This window comes from Podarcis raffonei, chromosome 8 (assembly GCF_027172205.1).
Source record: "Podarcis raffonei isolate rPodRaf1 chromosome 8, rPodRaf1.pri, whole genome shotgun sequence".
Lineage (NCBI taxonomy): Eukaryota > Metazoa > Chordata > Lepidosauria > Squamata > Lacertidae > Podarcis > Podarcis raffonei.
This window is the reverse complement of record NC_070609.1, coordinates 37232863-37249354: the sequence shown is the minus strand read 5'-3', so window position 1 is coordinate 37249354 and position 16492 is coordinate 37232863. Positions and strand designations below refer to the sequence as shown.

General features: G+C 47.8%; 1 protein-coding gene across 1 annotated transcript in view; it reads right to left on the bottom strand.

The window, feature by feature from the left end:
- CHST8 (carbohydrate sulfotransferase 8) overlaps positions 1-13978 on the bottom strand; it is a 256829-nt gene extending 242851 nt beyond the window's left edge. Inside the window, exon 1 of the mRNA XM_053399285.1 lies at positions 13198-13978. The gene's annotated coding sequence lies outside the window, so the exon portion shown is untranslated. The remainder of the gene's footprint in view (positions 1-13197) is intronic.
- Positions 13979-16492: the final 2514 nt, after the last annotated feature.

Here is a 16492-nt window from a genome sequence, read left to right as displayed (position 1 = left end):
AAAATTAAGTGGCCAACCCACGAATCACAGCCATGAAGGTAGGAATATTAAATATTTGCAGGCCCGGTCACCCATGCTGCTCCCATATGGGCCAATAGAAAGGGCCACTTATATACAGGGTTTCATGGAAAGAAGGGGTCAGACTGGGCCCGGACCAGAGGCCTGGCAGAACAGCTCTGTCTTGCAGGCCCTGCGGAAAGATGTCAAATCCCGCAGGGTCCTGGTCTCTTGTGACAGAGCATTCCACCAGGCCGGTGCCAGCTTCCCATTCCACCTCAGGTGGTGAAACAGGACAGGGCACCCCTCTGTATGTTTTGGAGAAGGGGCGTAGCTCTGTGGTATAGCATCGGATATTGTAGGGTTGGAAAAGGCTCAGAGAAGAGCAATCAAAATGATGGATGGATGGGGGGGGCGGGGAGCAACTCGCCCATGAAGAAATGCTGCAGCGTTTGGGACCTTTCGGTTTAGAGAAAAGGTAAAAGGTGATGTAAGTTTCTAAGATTGTGCATGGCATGGAGAAAACGGATAGAGAGAAGTTTTTCTCCTTCTCTCATAACGCTAGAATTTGGGAACTATCCAATGAGGCTGAATGCTGAAAGATTCAGGTCAGAGAAAAGGAAGTCCTTCTTCATGCAGTGCTGAGTTAGACTTCTTGTGTTGGGCTTTGCTCTTGTACATTCCTTAGAACCAGAGATAGACAAATCATCATAAATCTGTTCCATCCCATTTCCACATTAATCTTTGGTTTTTGGTAGTTGTTTTTTTTTAAAAAAAATCCTGGAGGACAACATACTGAATGGCAATTTTGGCCATCCCTGAGATGATGACATGTACGGCGATCCTGCAATGAGCGTTTCGTTGGGTGAAACGGCACGCGGGATCCCTCCCAGCTTTACAATGCTGTAAAAATGAGGCGCAGACCCAAGTGCCTTGTGCTGCCTTCTCTTTGTAGATCCTCTTCCTAGCTTCCCTCTTTGGCGTCTCCCCCTCTTTCCTGCCCTGGTTTTTCTTCACGTTTCATTCTCCTCCACAGCTAATTTAATCTTGACATTTCTGGAGCTCAAGGAAATAAATAAGATGCAGCTCACATTTTGAATTGACTGAGGATAGTTGGGTGAATCCCGCGCTGTAATTACACCCAGTGACACTCCTAAAAGAAAATGTTTTGGGGGAAGTGGGGAAGTGGCTCTTGAGATCTTCCCATCACACCCTCAGAAGGTTTGAAGGCAGGGAAGACGTTTTTCAACATTTCGGGGGCTGCCAAAACAACCCCCCCCTTTTAAAATGATTTTTCCACCGCCTTGTAAAAATGTTTATCGGTTCCTTTGCTTTTCTCTCACTTGCTCTGTTGCTAACTCTCAGTTGCCTTCACTTGTCCTCAATGACATCATCACACAGCCAAATCTGATTGGATATATAGCATTGTAATGCCACCCCATTTACTGCATGGTCTCTGGCTGGTTAGGATCACACCTGTGACCACCAAAGACAAGCCTACACAAGGTGAATCAGAGGGTCGTCCCACTGAGCTAAATGGGGCTTCCTCCCATGTAAATGCAAAGGAAACCAGGAAAAAAGGATGGAGGAGTAGCCAGGGGTGAAATCACACCAAAGTATCAGCAGCAGCAAGGACAAACAATGGAGCTTTATGGGATTAAAGGAAAGTCAATATTCACATAGTGTTCACTGGAGGAAATGTATTTTGATGTCTTATATTCCATGTTAAGAGCAAATGGGTTGTAGTTCAATGGAAGAGCACCCACTTTGCATGCAAAAGGTTCCAAGTTCAATCCCCGGTAGGGCTGGAACAGTCTCCCTGCTTGAAATTCTGGAGAGATGCCTCCAGCCAAGATAGACAAGATCAAACTAGAGGGACCCCAATGCTCTGATGCAGTATAAAACACCTTCTCATGTTCTTTATTCAGGCCCATGAGGCCTGGAATCTTACATATTTTTAGCTTGAAGGACTGCAGCCCAGGGACAGAGCACCTGCTTTGTGTGTAGAATAAGGTTATCACACGTCCCCGTTTCCCAGGGACAGTCCCGGGATTTACAAATCAGTCCCCTGACAAAATCCATCTGTTTAGTAGGAAGTTGAAAAGTTTCCCTGGATTCATTGAAAAAAAATCTGGTAACCTTAGTGTAGAAGGTCTCAGGTTCCATTTCCAGCACCTCCATATAGGGCTGGGCATATCTCCATCTGCAATCCTGGCAGCCTTTTCCAGTCAGTGTGCTAACACTAGAACTCATGGACATCCAGTGAAGCTGAACACTGGAAGATTCGGGACAGACAGAAGAAAGGACTTCTTGATGTAGACCATAGTTAGACTGTGGAACTCACTCCCACAGGAGGCAGTGATGGCCAACCACTTGGGTGGCTTCAAAAGCGGATTGGACAAATTCATGGAGGAGAATAAGGCTATCAATGGCTACTAGCCGCGGTGGTCATGCTCTGCCTCCACAGTTGGATGCAGTAGGGTTTCTGGATACCTATTGCTGGAGACCAGAGGAGGAGAGAATGCTTGCAGGTTTCCCACAGGCATCTGGTTGGCCACTGGGAGAGCAGGATGTTGGAATAGATGCACCATTGGCCTAAGCCTGCAGGGCTTTTCTTATCTTCTTACACTATGTAAGACCATAGCTGTCAACTTACAGATTTGAAAATAAGGGACCAGCAGCCTCGAAAATAAGGGATCAGCAGCCAAAATAAGGGATTTTAGTCAACCAGCTAAAATACGAAGTTAAAAGGGACCAGATAATTTTGGAGAGCAGCGCCGGTTTTTAGCCCTTCGTTTCCAGAGGTTGCTGCTCAAGACACCAGCTGATGAAACACTGCAATTAAATAACTACAAGCAGCAACCACTTTTTGCGCAAAACGAAGTCCAAGCTACGAAGATGCTGCTGCAGTTCTGTATCTTTTCTCTCGTGCTTCATCTGCAGCTCTCAGTTCCATCAGGCGGGGCGGGACGAAGGGGGGGGGGGAATAGTGCCTGAAGTAAACCCACAGATCAGACCATCTATGGTAGTCTACCACTACAAATCTATGGGAGAAGCACTTGCGGTCCTTCCTCCGCTTTCCCCCTCTATGGTTAGCCCTTGGAACACCTGCCCGCGCCTCCACCTCCTCTCCCTGAACTGCTTTCTTTACGGTTGCCCTCGCTCTCCTCTCAAGGCTCTTCAGCAATTCATAGGCCGCACCAGGCTGCCCATCTCATTCGGGTCCTTCGGCGGCGCAGCCGCAGTACGGCCTAGCGGGAGCGGCAGTGGCGGCGACAGGCAGAGGGGAGGCCCCAGGCAGAGACACTCAGTTCGGCGGCCGTGAGGAGGATGACGGCAGAAGGGCCCGAGGCTCCCGCCAGTCCCGGTGGGGAGGAGCTCCCAGGGGCCGAGGCTGGTGAGAGGAGGCTGGAGGGGGCGGGCCGGGCAGCCAAGCAACACAGTTGGAGCCTCCCTCCTCCCTGGCCGGCAGGGAGGGAAGGAGAGGAGCTGCTTCCTTTGAAACCAGGGAAATTTAAGCAACATCATCAACAAAGGACAGCAGTAGGACACGGCGCTGGGATAAGGGAGTTTGCCGCCAAATAAGGGACGGTTGACAGCTATGTGTAAGACCAATGTTCTGCCTGGATACCAGGCAGCTTTCTATGTCAACCTCATTCAAACGACTGATTATGATCCCAAAGCAAAAACTAAAGACTATCTCATGGGGGTACCCTTCCACCCAGGTAATCAACAAATTGTGGTGGGATTCAGCAGCTTCAGGCCTGGCCAGATTAGCCTTCCTTGCACAAAAGACAGTTCTAAGGCCAAGCCAGCTTATTACATGCTGTTTTCTCACCAGATAGTTACAAAGGTGTTTTTTTTTTTACAGAGCCTTCCTGCTTATGACCAAGGCAAGCATAAAAAGCAGGCTAGCCATTGATTTGGGGGTGTTAATTGTGAGATGGAAAAGGCTGGCTGTGTCTTCACCTCTTGACAAAGAAAACCCCAGGTCAGTCTTTCGAAGCTGATTTCCAGCAATGCTCTGATGTTCTTTACGGAGCAGCTTCTTGGGTTTCTTAAAGGAGTTGCATAAGGCTTTAGACACTGTGCTGCTCCTGTTTAGGTATATTCTGGTGATAGGGCTTGAACAATGACACATTCTGGCAAATGTGGGGCTACAACAACAGAGCACCCCTGGATCTCCTCTTCCTCCCTTCCTTGTGTCATCTAGCTTTCCACAACTTGAGTCACATCTGCACCATGCACTTAAAGCACTAAAATTCCACTTGAACAGTCATCACCTTCTCAAAAACTGTAGCTTGTTCAAGATGCTGGGAGTTATTAGGGGACCCCCTATTCTCTTCACAGAGTTGCAGTTCCCAGATTTTTCTTGGAAGACGGAGTGATTATTAAAACACTCTGGAAATTGTTTGTTAAACCACCCTGAGACCAAGATGATCAAGAGTCTGAAAACAGCCTAATAAGGAACGGTTGAGGGAGGTGGGTATGTTTAGCCCACAGAAGAGAAGACTGAGAAGTGATATGCCAGCCATCTTCACATTTCTAAAGGGCTGTCACATGGAAGAAGGAGCAAGCTGCTTCTGCAAAAGAATAGGACCCAGACAAAGGGATTCAAAATACAAGAAAGGAGATTCTGACTGAACATTAGGTAGAGTTTTTAGAGGGTAAGAACTATTCAACAGCGGAATGGACTACTTCGGAAGGTGGTGGACTCTCCTTTGCTGGAGGTTTTTTAATCAAAAGTTGTCAGGGATTCTTTAGCTGTGATTCCTGAATCGCATGAGGTTGAACTTGATGGCCCTTGAGGTCCCTTTGAACTCTTTAATCCTAGGATTCTAAGGAGTCTTTATTATTTCTTGGATAAACAGCTGGCCACCTTGTAAGTTGCTTTCAATATTTGCTTTGAGGGCGGCAGAGGCAGGATTTAACCCTCATGCCCTCATATTGGGATCCTAAAGTGGGACGATTATTGGTTTGTTTTTGTTTCTATTTTTATTATGTGTTTTATTATTATTATTTTGTAATTTTATGTTATGAACTACCTTGAGATCTATGGATATACAGTGGTATATGTATTTTAACAACAACAACAACAACAACAATAATAATAACTTCCACCACTTTCCAAAGGCCAAGGAACTCGCCCCTCCTTGCTCCAACAAGAAGGCAAAATCAGAATTCACCATTTCACTTTATGGCCCTGGCAATGTATAAATAAATCATCCATACGAGCTGATTGATGCCCACCCGTAAATAATTAAGCTTCGACCTTATGTTATGGTGCTGTCTAAATTCTTTCAGAGCTTGTGGGAACTAAGGCGTACTAAATTTTCACATGTCGGAGAGACAAGACAAAGGACGGGCTGCCAATATTCATTTATACATACATTGTAATAAGTTTGATTTTACTTAGCTTATTGGATTACTATCGATTAGGCATCTCTGCATAAGGCATCCAGGAAGGTTAATTGTTCCAAGCATTCCCCAACTCGCTTTCTTCTTGAAACAGCTGTTAAATCTTGTGTTTGGTTTCTAGGCCTCAAACATTTACTGTATGTATTCTGCTTTGAATAATTACCTAATTTTCTTTTTTTTAAAGCACTTTGCTAGGAAAGAGAGACCCAGTCTGTCTCACGCTCACAGTGACATTCTCCTCTCCTGGGCGAGGTAGCAGGTGTCAGCCAAAGTTTAATTTGGAAACCCATGAATTCGAAAGAGCTTATTCTCCAGCACAGAGAGCTTTTCAAGGCCTTCTCCTGGAATAAAGAGCAAATCCCACAGACATGAAGGGAATTGATGAGAAGGTGGTTGTCGAACAAAATGAGATCCTTTCATCAAATGGCAGCGCCACCAATAAATAACAAGGATTTGGCCAGGACTGTTCTAATTTAGGAGAGCTTTGCTTAGGTCAGTGATTCCCCCGGCTGCGTGCTAGCGAGTGCATACTCTAGCGTGGCAAGAGAGAATGGCCGGTGTGCCATGAGAAATCAAGAGATTAAATAATTAAATGGTCCCGTGAGCCCAGAGCACCACACGCACACCCGAACTGGCACACTGCCTCTTTGAACAAAGACCCAATTCTGGCCTGGATTCCTTCCAGCCAGCCTTCTCCCAGGGCAGGCAGCCCTGCTAAAATCTTTGTGGTTATATCATTCAGTTGGCCCTGTTGCAAAGACCCGGCTGATTGTGTACCTGCCCTTAGCATACCTTCCAACATTTCTCCTATGAAAATAGGAATGTCCTATCCAATATTATTATTATTATTATTAATAATAATAATAATAATAATAATAATACCCCACCCATTTGACTTGGCTGCCCCAGTCAGATGGGTGGGGTATTCCAGCATATATAGAAACATATTAACAAATTAAACATTAAAAACCTCCCTTTACAGGGCTGCCTTCAGAAGGCTTGGGGGTCAGAGAACTCCATTTCCACTAACATAACTCTAATAAAAATAGGGATGTCTTACCATACCATCCAATATTTCCCTGATGAAAATAGGGACATCCTAAGGAAAAGTGGGTCATTCCGGGATCAAATCAGAAACTGGATTCTGTAAATCTGAGACTGTCCCTGGAAAACAGGGACACTTGGAGGGTTTGCCTTAGAGGAGGCTGCCCATTGTGTCTGACTGAATCACAGCTAACAATTAAAGCAAAGCCTTGGCCCTGCAACAATGGACTCCTCCCCCCCCCCATTTTTTTATTATTCAAAGCAGGTAGGAAAGCTATGCCTTGGCTCTCAGAAGTTCGGGAAACTGTTAAACAAAAATTTACTGTGCATCTAGTCAATAGGCTCTTTCACCCTGACAGAGGAAGTCAGTGCGACTCTATTGTTTCAGAGCAAACTAAAAAGAGAAAGTGTATCCAAAAGCCCCTGAAATCCCACCCACCCCATAATGCAGGGTTCCATACTGAGGTGCCAACTTCTTAATAGAATTGGGAGTGGGGGAATGTGCAATGCCATGTGACGTCATTACGTCATGCGTACGACATCATGTGATGCCCTCACGTGTGCACAATGCCGCAAGGAGGCTGGGGCAGAGCCTGAATATTGAGGGGGCTCAGCCCCCTCAAAAAACACATTGCCTCACATTGCCCCTGTGAACTGCCTCACCATTTTCCATATTTATAATTGTTCAAAAGTAATTAAACTCCAATAGGATTAAAACAATATAAAAGCATATTTATTAAGATACAAATAATAAAAAGAGCACAGCACTATTAAAAGTTCTTTGTTAGACCCGTGTTACTTATACCTGCCCTTTAAATAAGGTTTCCTATTGGGGCATGCCTTTAAGGTGGCATTAAAGGAAAGCAGAGAGAAGCCTTTGTATGGCAACCCTCTGACCCCATCTGGCTCTTTCAGTATGTAGTACACTTTACAAGTAGCCATGTAGCAGATGGCAGGAACAGAGTGTGGAATGCCATGGGATGTAGAATGGCAGTTGGGAAAGGAAAATAGAATTTGGGGCAAGGGAAAGAGTGGCTGGCTGACTTGTAGGAGGGGGGTTGCACTGCAACGTCCCATTGCAGATCCCACTCATCACTTCCCTGATAATCCAAATGCCACACATTTCAAACTAATCCATCACCACCATCTATCACAATACAAAGAAGAGGAGTTCTATCCAAAGATGCTACAGAACAGGAAAAGCCAACCAGGGCTGGCCCAGGACGTTTTGCCACTTGAGGTGAAACAGGAAATAGCACCCCCCCCACCCCATACATCTCCTCTGGCTGAGGTGGCTGGAAGTAGCCTGAGGAAGGCCTGGTTTGCTGAATGTGGTGAGGGAGAAAAAAGGAAGCCAGAGAAGAACAGACGACAGTGGCCAGAAGAGGAAGAGGTGGCAACAGCAGCAAAGGCAGGAGGTGGCAAGCGGCACAGTCTTCTGCTGTTCCTCTCAGCTGTCCCCAGCCTGAGGTAGCTACCTCACCAAGCCTCATGGGTGTAGCCAAAGTGCCTCCTCCACCCAGTGGCATGGGGGCCTGCAGCATGCCTGAGCCATGCATCTCTCCTGAGGGGGAGGCAGCGGGCGGACTACCTACAAACTCCACGCTGCTTTTTCCAGCAGTGCGGGGCTTGAGTCTGACCACCACCTCAGCTGCCCTACAGCTGAGGGGGAGGCTGTGGAGAGGCTCCACACAGCCTTGGCTCGCCCCGCCCCCATGGACAGCTCGCCCCGCTGCCGGCTGCTGGATGCATGCGCCACACCATGCACCCGAGCGGCTAGCTATGCTGCTGTCTCCACCTCCTGACGCTACTGAACTACAACTCCCATCATCCTCCCTGACAATGGGCTGTGCTGGTTGTACAACATATGCAGAGGGCTACATTGGTTGTCCCTGCTAGAGAAAAAGAATACAGTGGTACCTCAGGTTACAGACGCTTCAGGTTACAGACTCTGCTAACCCAGAAATATTACCTCGGGTTAAGAAATTTGCTTCAGGATGAGAACAGAAATCTCATGGCGGCGGCACAGCGGTAGCAGGAGGCCCCATTAGCTAAAGTGGTGTCTCAGGTTAAGAATAGTTTCAGGTTAAGAACGGACCTCCAGAACGAATTAAGTTCTTAACCCGAGGTACCATTGTAGTATTTTTTACATATAGAAAACTTGACAGTGAAGATGTTTTTAGGATGAAAGGAAGGAAAGGTCTGAGACAGAGCCACATTATTTAAACACACTGGGCTTTCTAACAAATAAATATATTTTGCACCATCCTTTGGACACAACTGCTCTTGTTTTTGATGCTGGATCAGTGCAGCGCTCTCATCTCAGGTTGCAACAAAGCTATGCATCTGCTCTATTATCTGTGTCATGCACAAGCACTGTTCACGCTGGATAAAAGACAGGAGAGATGTCAAATGTACATAGTCGAATTAATTGGCATGACAAAATGAACAAACAAGACATAAATGCGAGGGGCCCATGTAAACATGCAACTAGGGAGATTAGATGAGACAGACTCCACATGACTCAGGCTAGGAAACTCTTATGAGATGTTCAACTAACCCTAAGTATCAATTACAGAATCTCTCCACCAATACACTTGAGGAACAAGCGCCATCCTAGTTTTTTGATTATCTGCTCAGTTTGCCCACTTTCCATCTCCATCCCTAGATATCTCTGGGGAGAAAAACATTATGTTGATGAAATCAGCACACCCTGATAGTAAACGATTGGATGTTTTTCTTTAATGAAATACAACAATATTTTTTATTCAAAACTGTGTGTGTGTACCTTGACTCATGGAAATGAGTCAAAGCAAGTTACAGATACAATAGAAATGCTAAAACCAATTACAATAAACACAATCAATAAAAGCCTCTAAAAACCCCACAGATCTAAAAAACAAAACTGATGTAACTTCATGCATCAGATGCAAGCGGGCTCTGGTGTACAAAGGGTAACACTGCAGTAATGCTCCCTTTTATGAGGCGAGCCTTTTCCATACACTTGAGCTGCCCCTCTGCATATTGAACATAGAGCTGAGGCAGGCGTCCCTGAGGGGTAGGCAGACATGTCCATTAGGGCATCTCATTTTCTGTCTTCAGTTCAGTTTGCCCTATTTCTGCATCTATTTGTTATATTCATTTTAAGCCTTCATAAAAATTCACCAGCATTTTAGGATTTGTCCATTTTGATTCTTTCCATTTTTCATTCTTTCCCCCAATCTTAAATTCAGGTCTCCACTTTTTGCAGCAATTTGCAATTAAATCATCATCATCTCATGAAGATTCGTCAGGATTTAAGTGTGGATTTTTCCTAATATAAACAGACGCGTGTATGTAATTTTGTCTAATGCACACATTTTTGCAGTGATTTCCTCCCGTAATCCACTGCCCATTATACTTTATTTTTTCACTAATTCGTGCATTTTTGTGCATACTTTTCACTACAATACACATTTTGGGGGGCTGAAGAACTGCATTGTGAAGTTTAGAGGAGTGTGAGTTTCAAAGGATGGCTGCATTTTTTATTTATTATTTCTGGAAGAGTGAATTAAGTAAGACTTTAACTTTTTGCCCATCCTTGCCTTACATGTGGTCACCAAAGAAACAGAAGAGGACCCCAAATAAAAGCACTCAAGTTCCACTCACAAGAAATGCTGTGGTTAGGGCCAGCCTAGCCATCTTTTAGGGCGAAGGCTGCAATGGGTGAGGACATTGCAAGGCAAGGACAGGAGTCTGAATGATGCACCAAGACTGTTTAAGTATGGGATTTATGAAATGGGCGGGGGGGGGGGATATTCAGCTATACTCCAAGCTGCTAAATTTATTGCACCAACAATGCTTGCTGCACCAACACCATGCCCTAAATTGTCAGTCTACCACAGCCTTCCTCAACCTGGTGTCCTCCAGCTGTTTTGGACTGAATGCCAGTCCAGGACCCAGGAGACTAGGGGTCGAACCCCCACTCAGCCATGAAGCTCACTGAATGACTTTGAGCTAGTCACTCACTCTCAGCCTAACCTACCCCACAGGGTTGTTGTGGGGATTAAATGGGGAGGGCAAGAACTGTGTGCGCCGCCTTGAGTTCCTGGGAGGAAAAGGAGGGATATAGATGCAATTAAATAAATACATTGCAACTCTCATCCGCTCCAGCAGCACCCCCGGGCTGGACGCCCTGTACATTTTGCTCCACAATACCTTTCATAAATGTACCCAGATCATATAAAAAATTCTTACACTACTTTGTTCTCAAAAGAGACGATTTATGTGCTTTGAGCTTCCAGTTGTGAGATACATTCCTGAAATCAACCTGCTGAACTCTCCTCTAATTAGCCAGTGGAAAGCCAGCTCCTTATGAAATGCACGCACAAAATTTTTTGGAGTGTGGAGGCATGAAAAGGAGGGAACACTATAACCCTTTCCCCACCTCATCTCTTTTCCAAGTCTACATGCAGACCAAACACATTGTTTGCACCCAAAGCAGAGAGGTGGGGGAAAGGGTTTGAGCAACCCTTCCCTCAATCCTTTCCTCTAAATTGCCCCATCCTAAAGCAACTTTTCTTGGAGGGAAAAGGGGAAGAAAGGTCAGGTGGGATTCAGGGACATGTATTTGCAAATAATGTGTATTGATTTAGGCCCATATTTTTCATGGGGAAAAAATCTACCTATAGGATAGGAGAGACTGCAACGTGCAAATACACATTCAAGGAAGTTACTTTAAAAGGAAGGATAAAGTCAGGTGAGGCTCCCCCTCCCCCAAGTTCTCCCATGCCAGCCCTATGGAAATGAGTGAAAGCTATGCAAGAGCACTGTGCCCATCTCCCATTCATTTCCCTGGGTTTGGTGGAGAAACAGCACCCATCCAGTTGTGCCCTGACCCCTTAAAAGTTCTGACATACCCCTTTTGCAAAAAGCATCTTACAGGAACCCAGATATTTTGAATCCTTGCATTGAAGCGCGCTGTGAATTTCAAAAGGCTGACTGTTGCAATGGAATGTCTTATTCGGAATGGTTACAGGCTAGGAATGAAAAGCTCAGCCATGGAGATGGCATGTGTGCTGGAATACAGCTGGGTTTACTTCTAAGTAAATGCAGCTAGGATCCAGCTGTTAGCTGGCAGGTCCTATATATGCAAAGTAGCCAAGAGGCTGAGGGATGAATGGGGAAGAGCGCATGCTTCAAATCTTTGCTCTCCATCAAGAATTCACTAGTTCAATTTTCCTCAACTTCCAGATGCCTGGAACTGCAACTTCCAGTGAACAGGGCAATGCTGCCTGGGGGCTGATGGGAGTTGTGGTTTCAAACATCTGGAGAGCACCAACTTGGGAAGAGACTACAGTGGGTGGCCTTGGGACAAGCCATCCTCATCTGCAGCGTGGGGCTAATGACACTGACCTACCTAACAGGATTGTTGTAAGGAAGACAAGATCACAGTCACTGTACATTCTAAAGCGCAATACATAAATGCCATTACTTTGTCACATTTTTATTGTTCCTAACAAACTTTTGCCCCCATCTTTTCAACCCTTTCCACAACGAAGCAAAATAGCTACCTGTAATTATTATACAGGTGCCAAGTATCCTGATGATGGGACATAAGCCCTTTTGAAGAAACCCTCCAAAAATTTGTGTACTGGGTAGCATCTGAGTGCATTGCGTCCTCGGTTTGGGCAGTGGGAATGAATTTCTATCCTATGAGAAAACACTCCGGAATGGGAGCCTTCCCCTCAGATGCTGGATAGGAATATTCATCCAAGGCCCGGATATTTCCTGGAGACATCAAGCAACATCCCCATTTTACAGATTTTCGGGTTGCCGAACACCAGCTCCTCCCCACCACAGACTCGGACACACAGCAGGCATGGATCGGACCCTTCTGAGCTAGAGGCTCGGTACATCTCGAGATAAAGCGATCACCAACATTTATGGTCGCAAAGTCCCTGAGCATGCGTAGATGGCACTCTGACCTTCCCAGCTCCCGTTGCAAACTTTCTTTTCAAACAAATTCCTTGCCCCGTCCAGCTCCTTTCAACGCTTGGTGCAACCTGCCCTCACCCCGCACAGAACTTGCATATGGGAAACACACACTTCCCGGCCCGGAAACACCCCCCCCCCCGGCACACACACAAACAAGCAAGGCGCCCAAGCGCAAAAAACGCCTTGCGCGCACTTCGCGCGCTTCTGCCTTCCGGCAAAAAAAAGTTGCGCGAGGGAGCCGCGGGGCACCCTGGAAGCTCAAGCGTTAGCTGCAGAAACTTCTCCCCCCCCCGCCCGCCCCGAGCCAAGAAGCCCCTGAGGGCAGGGAAGAAATAAGAAGGGGGAGAGGGTAAAGAAGAATCAAGCCTCTGGACTCGTACAATGTTGCTCCCTCCCCACACCAAATCCCGGAGGGATCCGGGCGTCAGGTGGCGCGACTCGCTCCTAAGCATGAGTCCCGTTACCTCTCCTTTCCCGGCTGGATCTTACGTGTGGTTTACGCGGGAGTAAAACCCACGGGGCTCGTAACGCAACCTGCTGAATTCAAAAGGGCTTGCTCCCAAGTAAGTGGGCACCGGCTCGCAGCCTTATCCTTTTCAAGATAGAGAAGCATACCTCGTATAGGCAGAGGATCGGGCTTGCGCGTCTACCTGCCCGCCCGACTGCGCGCTTCCAAGCTCCACGACACTCCGCGGGACTTGTCCCGAAGTCCGCGTGCGCCTCCATGCACCCAAAGCCCCGCGACCCGGACCTGCCACTGACCTGAGCTGTGCGCCTCCGCTGTTCGCGCAAGCCCCGCGCTCATCCGCGCATCTCCGGCGAGCGCCCGGACGTCTTCGCGGAGCGGCAGCAACAACCTGGTCTGGCTCCGTCGGGCAGCGCGTTGCTTTCCCTCCTCCTCCTCCTCCTTGCCCGGCCTCCGGGTGCTCAGCGAGTGGGGAAACTCCGCGGGAGACCCGGGCGCGCATGGAACGGAGCGGAGCCCGAGCTGGGTTGGGCTGCCCGCCGTCCCTCCCTTCCTCGGCGCCGCCGCCGCCACCTCCTTTGCGCCCGCCCCGTCTCCTCCTCCTCCTGCTCTTGCTCCTTCTCCGCGGCTCCCGGCGAAGTGATGCTCCCCCCCCGCCTGCAGGGCAGAACCGAGGCGAGGCTTCCTCCTCCCCCCTCTCCTCTTCGTCTCCGCCATAGCAACATGGTAGGAAAGCTGCCAAACCCGCCCCCCCCCGCACCCAGAGGGAGGGAGGGAAAAGATAGGGCTGACGCTGAGACCCACCTCCCCGCAAAAAAATACAAGCCCCTGCTTTTGGGATGCGGCTCGGTGTCCTCCGGGGCCCAGGATGGTTAAGATGGTGCAGCACCGCGCCTGGAAAGCGACTTCCTTGCCTGCCTTCTTCATGCAAATCTGACGAAGGCAAGTCTGCACTCCCCACCCCGCTGCCCGACCGCCACCGCGCCCCTCCGAGGAGCAGGTGCGGAGAAATCCGCCGCGCAACGCGCCCCTCCGATGAACAGGGCGCGCGGGGCAGCAGGCTTGTTCCCTGCGGGGAGAACCTCGGACAGCGCCCTGCTTGGGGGCGGGGAGCGGCGGGAGAGATAGACGCAGCATTTCCCCTCCTCTTCTAAAGTTTTGCACACACAAGAAGACGCTTGCACACACACAAGTCTTGCTCAACCCAAAGTTGCCAAGAACTTAACTAGATGTTAGAAAGGGGCGTTAATTCCGGGGAGGGGGGGCTGGGAGAAGTTAATATGCAGGCAAAGTTTGTCCTCTGAGTCCGTGTGACTCTCTCTATAAAGAGGCTTCAGCTAGGCAGGTGCAAAGGAAATATCTGCCTGTATCCAGAAAGAGAGAGGGATTAACATACGGAGTGATGCGCAGATTCTATCTGTACATCTACATTTCAGTGTTTAGAGTGAAGCATCACACTCTCCAACGCACTGGCTACAGCAGGATCTAATGAATTTTGATCAAAAGAGGGAGGCTTGCTTATTACAAAAAAGATATTAACAGGGCTTGAACTGTTTTTATGTATTATGTGCCAGGGAAATTAACTTTGATCAAAGCGGGGTGGTTGTTTATTAAGAAAAAATACATTTAAAATATGTGTGTGTGTGTGTATACTGTAGTGTAGTCCCCACCCCCATCTCCCCTGGGACACAGTATATAAGAAACAACTGAATTATTAATTCCCCATAGAGGAAATTAATTTTGATGGGAGGTGGTATCATTTATATGTTGCTGGTTTTGTTTGTGTTCTGTTCTTTAAAAAAATAAAAATCTGTAGCCTTGCTTGCCTGTCTCACCACTCGGTTTCTGAATAAAATAACCCAGAATGCATTGATGGAAGAAACATTTTAAAATCCCAAGGAAGGCAATCCCAGGTGGATTTGCAGTTTGTTTCTGGTTACCTGGGCAGAAAAATATGTCTTTGCTGGGAGCAGAAAAACCTCAGCAAATGGGCTGTGCTTTATTCCAGACATAACTCTCCTCGCAATACCACCTCCCAGTTTAACGGTTAACTAAATTTTGATTTATTGTTATGAAACCAAATAAGGCCGGATCTGTCCCTCGAGGGTGTGTGTGTGTTGGTGAGTAACAGCCCAAAGGGCGGAGGCAAGACTAGCTGCCTTGAAAAGAAAAGGCAAAGGCAGCAGAAACAAAAGGCAGAGGCCAGATTTGTGGGGCTGAGAGAGAGATGGAAGGAGGCAAGTTGGAGGAAGCAAATCGAGAATGGGCAGCTCCTGTTGACAGACTTTCTTCTCCCTTTTACAGAAAAGCAACTTCGTTTTCCAGGCAGTCAACTCACCAGCAGTGTAACTACATCAGATGCAGCCTTATACAGAGTCAGCCAGTATTGTCTGTACGGACTGGCAGCAGCTCTCCAAGCTTTCAGGCAAGGGGCACTCCCAGTTGGAGATGCCAGGGACAGGACTTGGGCCCCTCTTCATGCACAGCAGATGCTCTACCACTGAGCTACAGCCTTTCCTGTAACAGGAACACAGCAAGCAAACCCACAGACCTACAGACAAGCAGGGAAGGGCTGGGTGTGCACTGCCCTGGTCCTGGTCCTGGTCCTGGTCCTGGCTTGGTCCGCTCTCCCTGGGAACAAGTGTGTGTGTTTGCACTACAACAGTTGCTTGACCTGTGTGATATCTGCCTGCAGGTGTTTGTGCTGCTTGTAGTGTGTCTTCTTGTTTCTTGTTGGCTGAGTGAATGCAGCTGGGTTGGGGTGTGTGGACCAAGGCCTGCCTTACTATAACAGCCCCCAAGGAGACACTCCCCAAAGGCTTTTTCATTGGGGTAGTAGGATGCAGCTGAGCCCTGGGAGTTGTGAAATAATAATGACAGCAGCTACTTCTGACCATGAACAGAGCAACTTTCTCTCACCACCATCGAGTGGCCCTTGCCAGCCCCAAAAGTGTGGGGGCTAAGGGCAGGATCCAAGGTCAGCTGGGATGCCCCTTGCTGCAAATGAATAACCACGGACCCAGGCAGCAATGAAGATGGAAGCAGCTGCTTTAGGTGCCAGCTTTAGGGTGGCATTTAGTGGGTAAGAATGGGTAGCATACAGAGCTTACCCATCAGTGAGCTCCCAAATTCCATTGGATCGTGACCCCTGCTAGCATGTGCAGGGAGAGGGATGGAGATGCTGATCACGAACCCTGTCTGACAAATTTTCATCTGGCAGTCTATTAAGTTCTATAATGATTTCTCTTCCCACCTCCCTGCCCCGCCCCACCATCCTGCAGTCAGTGAAGCTGATTGTTAGAAGATCCAGGACAGATGAACCAAAGTACTTTTCCACACAGTCCTGTTCCAAAATTCACTCCCCCAATATTGCGTCAATGGCCACCAACTTGGATGACTTTAAAAGGGGCTTAGACACATTCACGTAGGAGGCGGAGGCAGAGGCGGAGGCGGCGGCGGTGGCGGCGGAGACTCTCAGTTGCTACTAGCCACTACAGCTGTGTTGTACTTCCACTGTTGGAGGCAATATGCCTCTGAATAATGCCAGTTAGTGGAGAACATGTCGCTGTGCTCTGGTCCTGCTTGTGGGCT